The 12,130-nt window shown below is 50.8% G+C and overlaps 1 pseudogene; it reads right to left on the bottom strand.

The window, feature by feature from the left end:
- The window catches only part of LOC128847370 (E3 ubiquitin-protein ligase TRIM39-like), a 64,840-nt pseudogene extending 57,434 nt beyond the window's left edge, over positions 1-7,406 (bottom strand).
- Positions 7,407-12,130: the final 4,724 nt, after the last annotated feature.

Genomic DNA, 12,130 nt, shown 5'->3' with positions numbered 1-12,130 from the left:
AAAAAACAGGAGGCCAAGCAGGGCTTAAAATTAGTTACACCTAACAAACATCCCTGAAAGTAGTAGTAGTAACATCACATTAAAATGCAAACCATCATAAAATAAGAGGAAATGTAGCACTTGAAGGGACCTCGATAGGTTGTCCAGTCCAGTCCCCTGGACTGAAGTAGGATTAATATTATTTAAACCATCGCTGATGGATGTTTCTCTAACCTGTTCATAAAAACCTCCAGTGACGGAGATTCCACAACCTCCCTAGGTAACATGTTCCAGTGCATAAGTGCCCTTACAGTTTTTGCTAATGTCTAAACAAAATTTCCCTTGCTGCAATTTAAGCACATTATTTCTTGTCCAGTCCTCGAAGGTTAAGGAGAACAATTTATCACCCTCCTCTTTATAACAACCTTTTATGTACTTGAAGACTGTTCTCATGTCCCCTTCACTCTTCTCTTCTCCAGACTAAACAAACACATTTTTTCCCCCAAATCTTTCCTCATAGGTCATGTTTTCTAGGCCTTTAATCATTTTAGTTGCTCTTCTCTGGACTTTCTCCAATTTGTCCACATTTTTCCTCAAGTGTGGTACCCAGAACTGGACACAGTACTCCAATTGAGGCCTTATCAGTGCTGAGTAGAGTGGAAGAATTACTTCTCTTGTCTTGTTTACAACGCTACTTCTGTTACATCCCAAAATGTTTGCTCTTTTTTTTTTTTTTTTTTTGCAACACTATGACGTCATTGACTCCTATTTAGTTAGTGATCCATTATAATCCCCTGATCCTTTTCTGCTGTACTCCTTCCTAGGTACAAATTGTATTTGTGCAATTGATTATTCCTTCCTAAGTGTGAAATTTTGCATTTGTCCCTATTGAATTTCATCCTATTTATTTCAGACCATTTCTCCAGTTTGTCAAGATCATTTTGAATTTTAATCCTGTCCTCTAAAGGGCTTGCAACCAGCTTGATATCATCCACAGACTTTATAAATGAACTCTCTATGCCATTATCCAATCATTTATGGAGATATTGAATAGATCTGGGCCCAGGCCAGATCCCTCCATGACTCCACTTGACTGTGAACTACTTTCTGAGTATACTTTTCCAACTAGTTGTGCACCCACCTTATAGTAGGTTCATCTAGGCTACATTTCTCTAGTTTCTTTAAGGGAAGGTCATGTTTGGAGATATATCACATCTACTGCTTCCCCCCATCACAATCAAATAAGATCATTAGATTGGTTTGACGTGATTTGTTCTTGACAAATCCATATTGACTGTTACTTAACACCTTATTGTCTTCTAGATGCTTACAAATTGATTGTTTGATTATTTGCTCTATTATCTTTCCGGGTACTGAAGTTAAGTTCACTGGTCTATAATCCCTGTGTTGTGCTATATTTGCCCTTTTCCAGTCTTCTGGGATCTCTCCCATCCTCCACGAGTTCTCAAAGACAATTGCTCGGAGATCTTCTCAGCCAGTTCCTAAAGCACTCTAGGATGTATTTCATCAGACCATACCAACTTGAAGACATCTAACTTATCTAAGACCTTGTCTACACTATAGAGTTTTGTCAGCAAAACTCAGCTTTTTTCAACAAAGCAGTGGAGATGTACACACTGCAATGTGACTTTTGGTGACAAAATAAAACCACCTCAATGAGAGACATAGGGCTTTTTGCAGCAAAGTTTTAGCAACAAAGGGCTTGTCTACACTGGCAAGTTTTGTCAGTGAAACTAATGTTGACACAAAAAAATTGACAAAAGCAAAGTGGCCAAAGCAAGTCTACATTTGCTCCCTCTGACAGATCATGTCCACATTCGGGACACCATTGTTGACAGCGTGAGCAATGCACTGTGGGTATGTATACCACAGTGTGTAGAACTGATGAATGAAATTGTTTTTTAATTGTTCACTTTTTAATGTAACTTCATAAGTAAAGTTTTATGAATGAAACAACATTCATTCATAAAACCGGTTACCCCAATAACTGGCTAATTGACAATTAAGATGCTAAAAAGAGCCACAGCGTTCAGCCAGTTGCCCTTGTAAATTTCACTGTCAATCCAATTCCTGCTTAAATCACTGAGACTTGCACTGTTTCAGTATTGTAACTTTTGTTCACTGTTTGCCATTCACTATACCTGTCTACTTCTGTTCACTGACATATTGTAATTCAAACCCCATTTTAAAATGCTTACTTCATTTTGTAAGGGCTTGCTGAAACCTTCATTTTTGCAAACCCTGCTGTAATCTTATTAGTTTAGTTTAGATGTGTGAATGAGGTATGTATGGATGATGGAATCAACCTCCAGCACCAGCCTGTCCTGATGAGATAGAGTTCAAACACCAATGGCTGAAGATGCAAACAACAGCCCTAACAAAGTAAGAAGTATTGGAGCATAAGCTTTCGTGGGTGAATACCCACTTCATCAGATGCAAGCAGTGGAGATGTGAAGGCTTGTGACTGATGAAGTGGGCATTCACCCACGAAAGCTTATGCTCCAATACTTCAGTTAGTCTTAAAGGTGCCACAGGACCCTCTGTTGCTTTTTACAGATTCAGACTAACACGGCTACCCCTCTGATACTTGAAAGTAAGAAGAGTCCACCCTAAAAAGAAAGAACAAAGGTACAATAGAAGGAAGATCAAAGCCAGGTCCCAGGCTGAAAGTCATGTCTTCAATTGATGGGTGATCAATCATACCAAACCCAGAGACAGCGTGACACAGCAAGACTTATAGACTCTGGATTCAAACTAAAGTCTACAAAAAGGATGGGTGAGATGGAAAACTTTGGAGGGTAACGTTCTGCTGCCAACATGGGAGGGCATCGGTGCATGCCCAACAGAGACCCAGCCCTTCCTTGTGCCCGGCTTTCCTGGCCAGTTAGCCACCACAAGCTACGAACCCAAGCTGCAAACTCAAGCCATGGACTCAAGCTATGTTCAGGACCATAACTATACAGCAGCTGCAGAACATCGTGTGTGTGTGTGTGTGTGTGTGTGTGTGTGTGTGTGTGTGTGTGTGTGTGTATAGGTATTAGTTATTGGTCATAAATCAAATTGTGTTATCATAATAAATGTGAGATCTTTGCCTTGTCCCCTGAAATGATCCTGTGTAGTTTTGTCTGCATACCAAGTGCCTGGCAACACATCTATCACTAGGTGTTGTGGGAAGGCGGAAATAAAGTGCGGAGCATCCTGAGACATGCAAAATGTCCCGTCATGTACTGCTTTGTGTCCCAGCCCTCCAATGGTTTCTGGTTTCCTTTTGCACTGTTCTGGCTTCCCTTTCACACCGTTTTTCCAACTGTCAGTCTTTGTAGTGCAACCCAGCATCTGCAGACGGAGAGGATGGATCTCGCATGTCTCTCCTATGCCCTGTTAGCTGTCGAGAGAACATCACGCATGGCAGCAGAGTTACTCACAAAGTTACTGACAGAGGATGAATTGCAGGCACCCGAGTGTGATATGGACAGCAATAACTTATCAATGCTTTTGGCATTCACACAGCAACTGCGTACGGTAGAGCATCGCTTTGGAGCTAGGGAAACAAGCACTGATTGGTGGGATCTCATTGTCATGCAGGTGTGGGATGAAGACCAGTGGGTACAGAACTTTAGGATGCATAAAGCAACCTTCCTGGAGCTATGTGCTGAGCTGGCCCCCGACCTGCAGTGCAAGGACACCAGATTGAGAGCTGCCCTTTCAGTCAAGAAGTGTGTTGCAATCACTTTGTGGAAGCTGGTGAATCCAGACTGCTACCGGTCAGTCACAAATCAATTTGGAGTGGGAAAGTCCACTGTTGGGACTCTATTACTCCACGTATGCAGGGCGATAAATCGCATCCTGCTGTGGAGGACCGTGACTCTGGGAAATGTGGATGACATAGTGAATGGCTTTGCAGAGATGGGTTTCCCTAGCTGTGGCGGGGCGGTTGATGGCACATACATTCCAATTTTAGCACCAGACCACCTTGCCTCTGAATACATCAGTAGGAAGGGATACTTCCCCATGGTGTTGCAGCTGCTTGTGGATCACCGGGGGCGTTTCATGGACATCCATGCAGGCTGGTCTGGAAAGGTGGATGACAGCGGGGGGATTCTTTCCAGACCTTAAGATCACAGTGGAGGATGTGGAAATTCACATAGTAATCCTGGGAGACCCGGCTTACCCCTTACAGCCCTGGCTCATGAAACCTTACACAAGGCAGCTGGACAGCAGCAAGGAGTGTTTAAACAACAGGCTTGGTAGAGCTGCTTTGTTCCTTCCCCCATTGTAGGAAATTTTCCCATGCTACTCAGCAATCACTTGTTCAGGGACCCAAGCAGCACACAGACGAGCAGCATAAGAACTGGATGTCAAACTGCACACATACAGTAGATGAACCTTGCATCCTTGCTTATCCTCAGGAGTGAGATATTTGCTTTAATTACCCCAGCCAGTGGAAAATGATGGAAGAATTTACAATATTTTTTCCAGTCAGCTGCACCGTGACCATTGAATCACCACCATCGCCCCTTACCCCAGCTTGAGCGCACACACCCCCTCAACCTGGGCTGAGCTTAGGGCTGGCTTTAGGCCGATTCAGCCTATTCCACTGAATTGGGCCCCGTGCCTAAGTGGGCCCCGCAGCTGTCCACCCCGCCCCCAGCTCACTTCCCCCTCCTCCCCTCCCCTGAATGCTCTGTCCCCCTGCTCCTCCCCCTCCCCTGCTTCCCACGAATCACATGTTCGCGGGAAGTCTGAAAACAAGCAGGGGCAGGAGGCAGCAGGTAAGCTGGGGCGGGGGGGTGCGAGGAGGGCTCCAGGGAGGCGCGGCCCAGTCCGGCCCCGGTCAAGGACCCCCGGCTCTGGCTCCGGCCTGGCTCGGGCCCCGGGGCACCAGACCCGGAACAAGCCGAGCTCGCCGGCCCAGCCCCTGGGCCTCGGCCCGGGCCCGGCCCCCAGGAATCAGTCCCCGCTCTTACTAAAGCCGGCCCTGGCTGAGCTCACCATGCTTACTTAGGGTGTTTGCTGAGATGTGCGCTTGCCAAGGGTCAGTAAGAAAGTGATTGCTATGTGAAAAGAGGTGTATTTCGCTACAATGATTCAATGCTGTGCATGAGCTAACAGTGATGTTTCTGTATGTTGTTTCTTGTGCTTTTGTAGATATGGTCTTCCGGGGAACAGCAAATGACAGAGTCACAATGGCAACATAGGGTGAGTTATAAGAGCAATAAAAATAACCTGTTTAAAAGTAAATAATTAATTTGAGGAAAACTACATTCCCAGTGAATTACAGGAACCACATTCAGGCAACCAGAATAAATAGCAGATAAGACAAACTTGTGAACAACTGTGAGGTCATATGCAGACATGTCCCCCATATGGAAACTGACAGGGAATTCCTGCAACTACCAAAAACACAAATGAAAATTATGATCTTTTTAGGATGGTGTGTGTGTTTGTGTGTGTTTATTCATGGGGGGCATGTGTGTGCGCATGCACATGGGTGTGTGTCGGTGAGTGGGTGGCTGTGAGTGTCTATGTGTGTAAAATATTTCAGTGACTCAAGTCTCCTTCAGAAGCTGATCACACCGTTTCAGGTAGGGAAGAGCAGCCGTGTCTGTGCATTGTGCTGCCCGGTTCCTTTCAGAGCAGGGAGGGCTGAGATGTTCTGTCCTGCCAGGGAAAAAGGCCCCTCTCTGGGAACTTTTATCCTCTCTGCCCCTCCCTACCCTGGGGTTTCTCCTCGGCCCCATCTGGCAGCGCATCACCTCCCCCCATTCCCCTTTTTACCTCTCTGCCCCCCTCCTTGCCCTGCCTCCACCTATTTCACCCTCTTCTGGCCAGGTTCGGCCCCTGCCCACATCCTGCCCACCGCGCCCCTCCGAATGCCTCCTCTAGCCCCGGTTACAGCAGGGAGCAGGTTCTGAGGGTGAGTGAGGGCTGCAGCAGCTGTCACTGAGCATGTTCACATGGCTCCAGTCACAGGAGTGAATTCTGAGGGGAACATTTTCTAGCCCTGCCCCGGCCGGGCTGCCCGTCCAGCTTAGGTTTCAGTCTGTACTTGGGCTCTGGTGTAGGAGCCCCATCCCCCCAGGCCTGCCCCTCCCCCATGGAGGAATTGTCCTCCCCCCATAGGAAATATGGAGCAACAGTAAATGAGTGAGCCAACAAGGGCCTGATCCTGTAACCCCTCCCGTGGGAATCGTTCTGCTGGAGTGTGTGTGTGGTGGGGGCTCTTGCCATGACTAACGGCTGCTGGGTAGAGGGGCCAGTTACAGAAGGAGCTCGGGGGAGGGAGCTCTGGGGAGAAAAGGAAGTGGCAGAGATTGTTATTGGGAGGGGGCAGTGTGACAAAGTGGGGATTTTGGTCATAGGCACCGACTCTGTGGGTGCTTTGGGGCTGAAGCATCCACAGGAAAGGAATGGTAGGTGTTCAGCACCCACTGTCGACCCCCCATATCAGCTCCTCCCCCTCCCTTTCAGTGCCTCCTGACTGCCGGTCAGCCCCACCGATCAGTGCCTCCCGCTCCCTCCCAGCACCTCCTGCCCGCCACAGATCGGCTGCTCAGCAGCCTGCAGGAAGTGCAGGGGGGAAGGGGAGGAGTAAGGACGGGGCACACTTGGGAGAGGGAGCAGAATGGGATGGGAAGAGGTGGGGCAAGGGCGGGGCAGCTGCAGGAAGAGGTGGGACGGGAGTGGGGCTTGGGGGAAGGGATGGAATGGGGGCAGGGCCTGGGGTGGAGCGGAGTGGAGGTCGAGTGCCCCCTAAGAAAGGAGAAAGTCAGCGCCTGTGATTTTGGTAATATGTTTGATTCCTGTGCACACCTCTGTGCTCTGCATTGCTATGCATGGAGTGTAAATAGTTAAAAAGCTGCTCTTGAATCTTGGGCCGGAGGTGGAGACATGAAGTGTCTGGAGTGGTGCGAGTGGGTCTGTAGAGAGATTAGCTGGAGCTTGCCTCTCTCTGGGGCGGCGGGGACCCACACCGCCTCACTAAGTTCAGGAAGAAGTCTAGCAGGGAATTAGTCCAGCCGCAGGAGTCTTCCTCCATGGCCTTTATGAGGGCAGAAACAACACAGCTAGTCGTCAGCCCATGTCCTAAGTCAGGGCAGGGCAATGGTGAGTCAGGTGCTCAGGCCCGCAGGCAGGGGCTGAGCAACAACTGTATGTAACAGTAAGCCAAAGACCTGGGAGAGGGGGAGACTGCAGGCCCTCCCACTCCACTGCGTCCCAGCCCAGGGCCGTAGCAGCGGCAGAAGACCCGCTGCTTAGTCAGTGGGGATCCTGGCCGCAACACAGTGACATGGGCTCTGGCAGTGCTGCAGCCAGACTAGGGTTGGCTGCCCCCGGGCTACTTCCACACTCCCTCTCTGGGGTACCTGGGTCAGAGTGGTGTCCTCAGGGGGGTCCAGCACCATGGGTTCCTCGGGATTGCTGGTGCAGGGCAGGCCTGGCAACTCCTCCAGGTAGCTGGCGTGGGGCAGGCCCAGCCAGCCCTTGTGTCTGCTGCAGGCCACTGGGATTTCCCAATCGCGAGCTAGGCCAGAGGCGTCTGGTCTCCCCGGCGGCTGCACTCCCAGTGAGCTCTGGGGTCAGGCCTTTATACTTCCTGTGCCACACCTGAACCTCTTGGGAGCAGGCTCAGAGCTCCCTGGTTTTGCCCATTCTGGTGTCCGGAGGGGCTCGTCTCTCTCTAGGGTGGCGGGGACCCACACCGCCTCACTACAGGGTCATTACAGACTGACCAAAAACTGACCCCTATCTGTGGAGGGTCTGGAAAGACAGTGGGAACCCCATGGACAGGCTGTTCCCAACCAGCAACCAACACCCAAAAGGAAGGAGATTTCCCTCCCCCACCCCATGGCAGGAAGGGAGGCAGAGGAAAGACCCCAGATGGAGAAGAAAGTGGAAAGGTGTCAGGTGGCTGGGGAAAGGCCTTTGGGGGAGAGGTCTGGTCTACAGACCTATATCGTTCTAACTGCATTGGTCAGGGGTGTGAAAAATCCACACCCCTGAGTGACATAGTTATACCAGTGTGACCAGGGTCCCAGGGAGCCACAATGGAGTTACTCAATTAGGATAAATTGCAAAGAATGGGGCAGGCAATCTTCAAAGCTGGTGGATATCCCAATACCAAACCAGCTTCTATATTACCTTACTGGTTACCCAGAAGCCAACAACACAGTTCCCTTAAAGCAACCCAGCCTTAGACCTCAACCCAGCCTTAGGCCTCCACCCAGACACCCAAGTCAAATATGATGAGGATTACTGAAAACCTTATTCATCATATAAGGAAGTTCTACCAATCCCAAAGGATCAGACACATTACCTCCCAGGTTAATGACTATTTTAGATCTTAACCAAATACACACTTACAGCCAATCCTTATTAAATAAACTAAAATTTATTAAAAAGAAAAGAGAGAGAGTATTGTTTAAAAGATCAGTAAACATATAGACACGAGTACAGTTCTGAGATCAGATTCCTAGTAGAGATGATGAACTTTGTAGTTGAAAAGAGTTCTTTCAGAATTAGTCCATAGGTTATAGTCCAATGTCCATATTCAGGGTGATCCAGATGGGACTGGAGATCTTAGTCTTACAACTTAAGCTTCCCCTGCATGAAGCATCAAGCAGATCTGAGATAACAAGGATCAGGACCCCAGACATTCTTATACAGTTCCAGGTCTTCTTTGACAGCTCAGAGTCCTCAGGAGACTTTGAAATAGACCTATTTCCTAAGAATCACTAGCAATTAGCTATACGGATTGATATAAGACAATTGCCTGCTTTCCACCATTTGCAGGTGATTTGCTATACACTTCAAAGAGAGATGAATACAGTATAGACAGGGACTGTTTGGTTACATTGTTAAGCTCTAACAATATATATGTAAACCCACAAAAACATAAACATTATCTACCCTAAAGTATGTCCCTAAAGGTTGAATTTGGGTCATTTATCCTGCAGGATGCTTAACCCTTTCTAGCCATGTATCACAATGGGCCTAACTCCCTAGTGTAGACAGCACGATGTCGGCAGGAGAGCTTCTCCCACCGACACAACTTATGCCGCTTGCGGAGGTGGGTTTATTATGCCAACGGGAGAATTCTCTTCCATCAGCATAGAGTGTCTCCACCACACACACTGCAGTGGTGCAGCTGCAGCGCTGTACATGTAAACAAGCCCTTAGGGAGGTGGATTAACTAAGCTGATGGGAGAGTGTTCATGGAAGTGCCAGAAAAGGGCAACAAAAATGATTAGGGGGTATGGAATGGCTTCCGTATGAGGAGAGATTAATAAGACTTGGACTTTTCAGCTTGGAAAAGAGACGACTAAGGGGAGATATGATTGAGGTCTATAAAATCATGACTGGTGTAGAGAAAGTAGATAAGGAAGTGTTGTTTACTCCTTCTCATATCACATGAACTAGGGGTCACCAAATGAAATGGCAACAGGTTTAAAGCAAACAAAAGGAAGTATTTCTTCACACAATGCAGTCAACCTTTGGAACTCCTTGCCAGAGGATGTTGTGAAGGCCAAGACCATAACAAGGTTCAAAAAAGAACTAGATAAATTCATGGAGGATAGGTCCATCAATGGCTATTAGCCAGGATGGGCAGGGATGGTGTCTGTAGCCTGTTTTCCAGAAGCTGGGAATGAGCAACAGGGGATGGATCAGTTGATGGTTACCAGTTCTGTTCATTCCCTCTGGGGCACCTGGCAGTGGCCACTGTTGGAAGACAGGATACTGGGCTCGATGGACGCTTGGTCTGACCCAGTAGGGCCACCCTTATGTTCTTATGCCACAGCGGCGCAGCTGCACTGGTGCAGCATTTAAAGTATAGACACACACACTGGGAAGGATAAAGGAATGAAGACAGTGAGAGCACAGATGGCTTTGATGGCAGCATGGTTCAAGGCAGGTCAGATGGAGAGACAGACAGAGCTTGAACCATGGGACTCATTACAGCTTGACTGACAAGAGTGGTCTATGCTTTAACCTTCATTTCTCTGTGCTAGCCTAAGGACTTCCTGTGCTGTGTCCCACTGACTAACAATCTCGACTGTTTGGATAATGCTGTTTGAGTGTCACTGCAAATGCAGGGCGAGGTGCACCAGTCCCTGCAGAGTGTACAAGTATCTGCCAGGAGTCTTTCTCACCTAAAGCCTAAGGGCATGTGGCCACCACCAGGGCAGGTGTCTGACCCACGGTATCACTGCAACACACCCAGAGCCTGGGAGGGAGCCTGGGACATGTGAGGAACAGACTGCGTACGTTTTTTATGTTACAGAGATGGCTGGTTGTGGTGTTCCCCGTGCCCATAGAGCGGGGCCTAAGTTCCCTGTAAGCTGCGCAGCTACAAGGGCCGCGCAGGTGGGGAGAGGTGCCCCTCCCCTGGCCCAGCCCACCGGAGCTGCTGCTGCTGGGGAGAGGCACCCCTCCCCCGGCTCCGAGCTGCTGTAAGAGAGAGGGCTGGGGGGAGTCCTCTTTCCCCGGGGCAGCCTGCAATCCAAACCCCTCGTCCCCGGCCCCACTCCAGAGCCCGCACCCCCAGCTGGAACCCTCAGCCCCTGCAGCCCAACCCTCGGCCCCACCCCTGAGCCCCCTCCCACACTCCGAACCCTTCATCCCCGGCCCCATCCCAGAGCCCGCACCTCCAGACAAAGCCCTCACCCCTCTGTTAACTGAACCCTTTGTCCCAGCCCTGAGCCCCCTCCCGCACTCTGAACCCCTTGGCCCCATCCCCACCACACATCACCTCCATATTGGTGCACATAAAAAAATTCATTCCACCCATGGACATAAAAAGTAGAGGGAAAATTGGGTAGGGTCCCTTGTTCCTTTCACCTTTTCCATTTTCCCCATGTTTTTCTTACAGTTTCTGTCTAGTAAATAGTAGTTGGTTTGAACTTAATGCGGTGATTAGTGGGTTAGGAAAGCAGCCGGTGAGGTGAGCATATCCCAGGGTGGGGACACCCTAGCCCCTGTCCTAAGTGACCCTGACAAGACTGGCAGGGCCGGCTTTAGGCCAATTCAACCAATTCCCCTGAATCGGGCCCTGTCCCTAAGAGGGCCCTGCGCCCAAGCCCCGGTACGGCATACTGGCAAGAGACGGTGTGCTGTACCTGGGTGGCCCAGCTTCCCCAGGGGGCAATTTAAAGGGCCTGGGGCTCCCAGCAGGGGCTGGAGCCTCAGGCCCTTTAAATTGACACCAGAACCCCACTGCTGGAGCCCTGGGGTAGGGCTGTGGGGCTCTGGGGGCTATTTAAACAGTCTGGGGCTCCCGTTGCTTCTACCGCCCCGGCCCTTTAAATAGCCGCTGGAGCCCCGACGCTTCCCCAGGGCTCCCGTGGCTATTTAAAGGACCAGGGCGGTAGAAGCAGGGGAGCCCCAGGCCCTTTAAATAGCCCCCGAGCCCCGGGCTGCTGCTGCTACCCCGATGGGGGAGGAGGGAGGAGGAGGAGGCACTTACCGTACATGGTGGGCTGTACCCGCACCCTCTGCCCGCACCAGCCCCACACCCCCTGCCCTGCCCGCAGCCAGCCCCTGTCTTCAGCCAGCTCCGCACCCCCTGCCCTGCCCGTCTGCCAGCCCATCTCCAGCCAGCCCCGCACCCCCTGCCTTGCCCGCAGCCAGCCCCTGTCTCCAGTCAGCCCCGCACCCCCTGCCCTGCCCGCAGCCAGCCCCTGTCTCCAGTCAGCCCCGCACCCCCTGCCCTGCCCGTCTGCCAGCCCATCTCCAGCCAGCCCCGCACCCCCTGCCTTGCCCGCACCAGCCTTGCACCCCCATCCTGCCCTCAGCCAGCCCTGCACCCCCTGCCCGCAGCCAGCCCCTGCCGCACCCCCTGCCCTGTCTCCAGCCAACCCCTGCCACACCCCCTGCCTGAAGCCAGCCAGTCCCACACTCCTCTGTCTCCAGCCCTGCCAACCCATGCCGCACTCCCCTGTCTCCCTGCCTTAAGCCAGCCAGCTCACCCCACACACCCCTGTCTCCAGCCAGCCCCGCACCCCTTGCCCTGCCTGCAGCCAGACCTTACCTCCAGTCAGCCCCTGCTCTGCCTCCAGCCAACCCCATGTCCACTGGTGCCCTGCAGTTCCCAGGGCAGTAACCCTGCACACCTGCTTCAAAGGGGGGGAGG

Source organism: Malaclemys terrapin, chromosome 13 (genome assembly GCF_027887155.1).
Source record: "Malaclemys terrapin pileata isolate rMalTer1 chromosome 13, rMalTer1.hap1, whole genome shotgun sequence".
Classification (NCBI taxonomy): domain Eukaryota; kingdom Metazoa; phylum Chordata; order Testudines; family Emydidae; genus Malaclemys; species Malaclemys terrapin.
The sequence above is the reverse complement of the archived record's forward strand: the minus strand, read 5'-3'. Positions and strand labels throughout refer to the sequence as shown.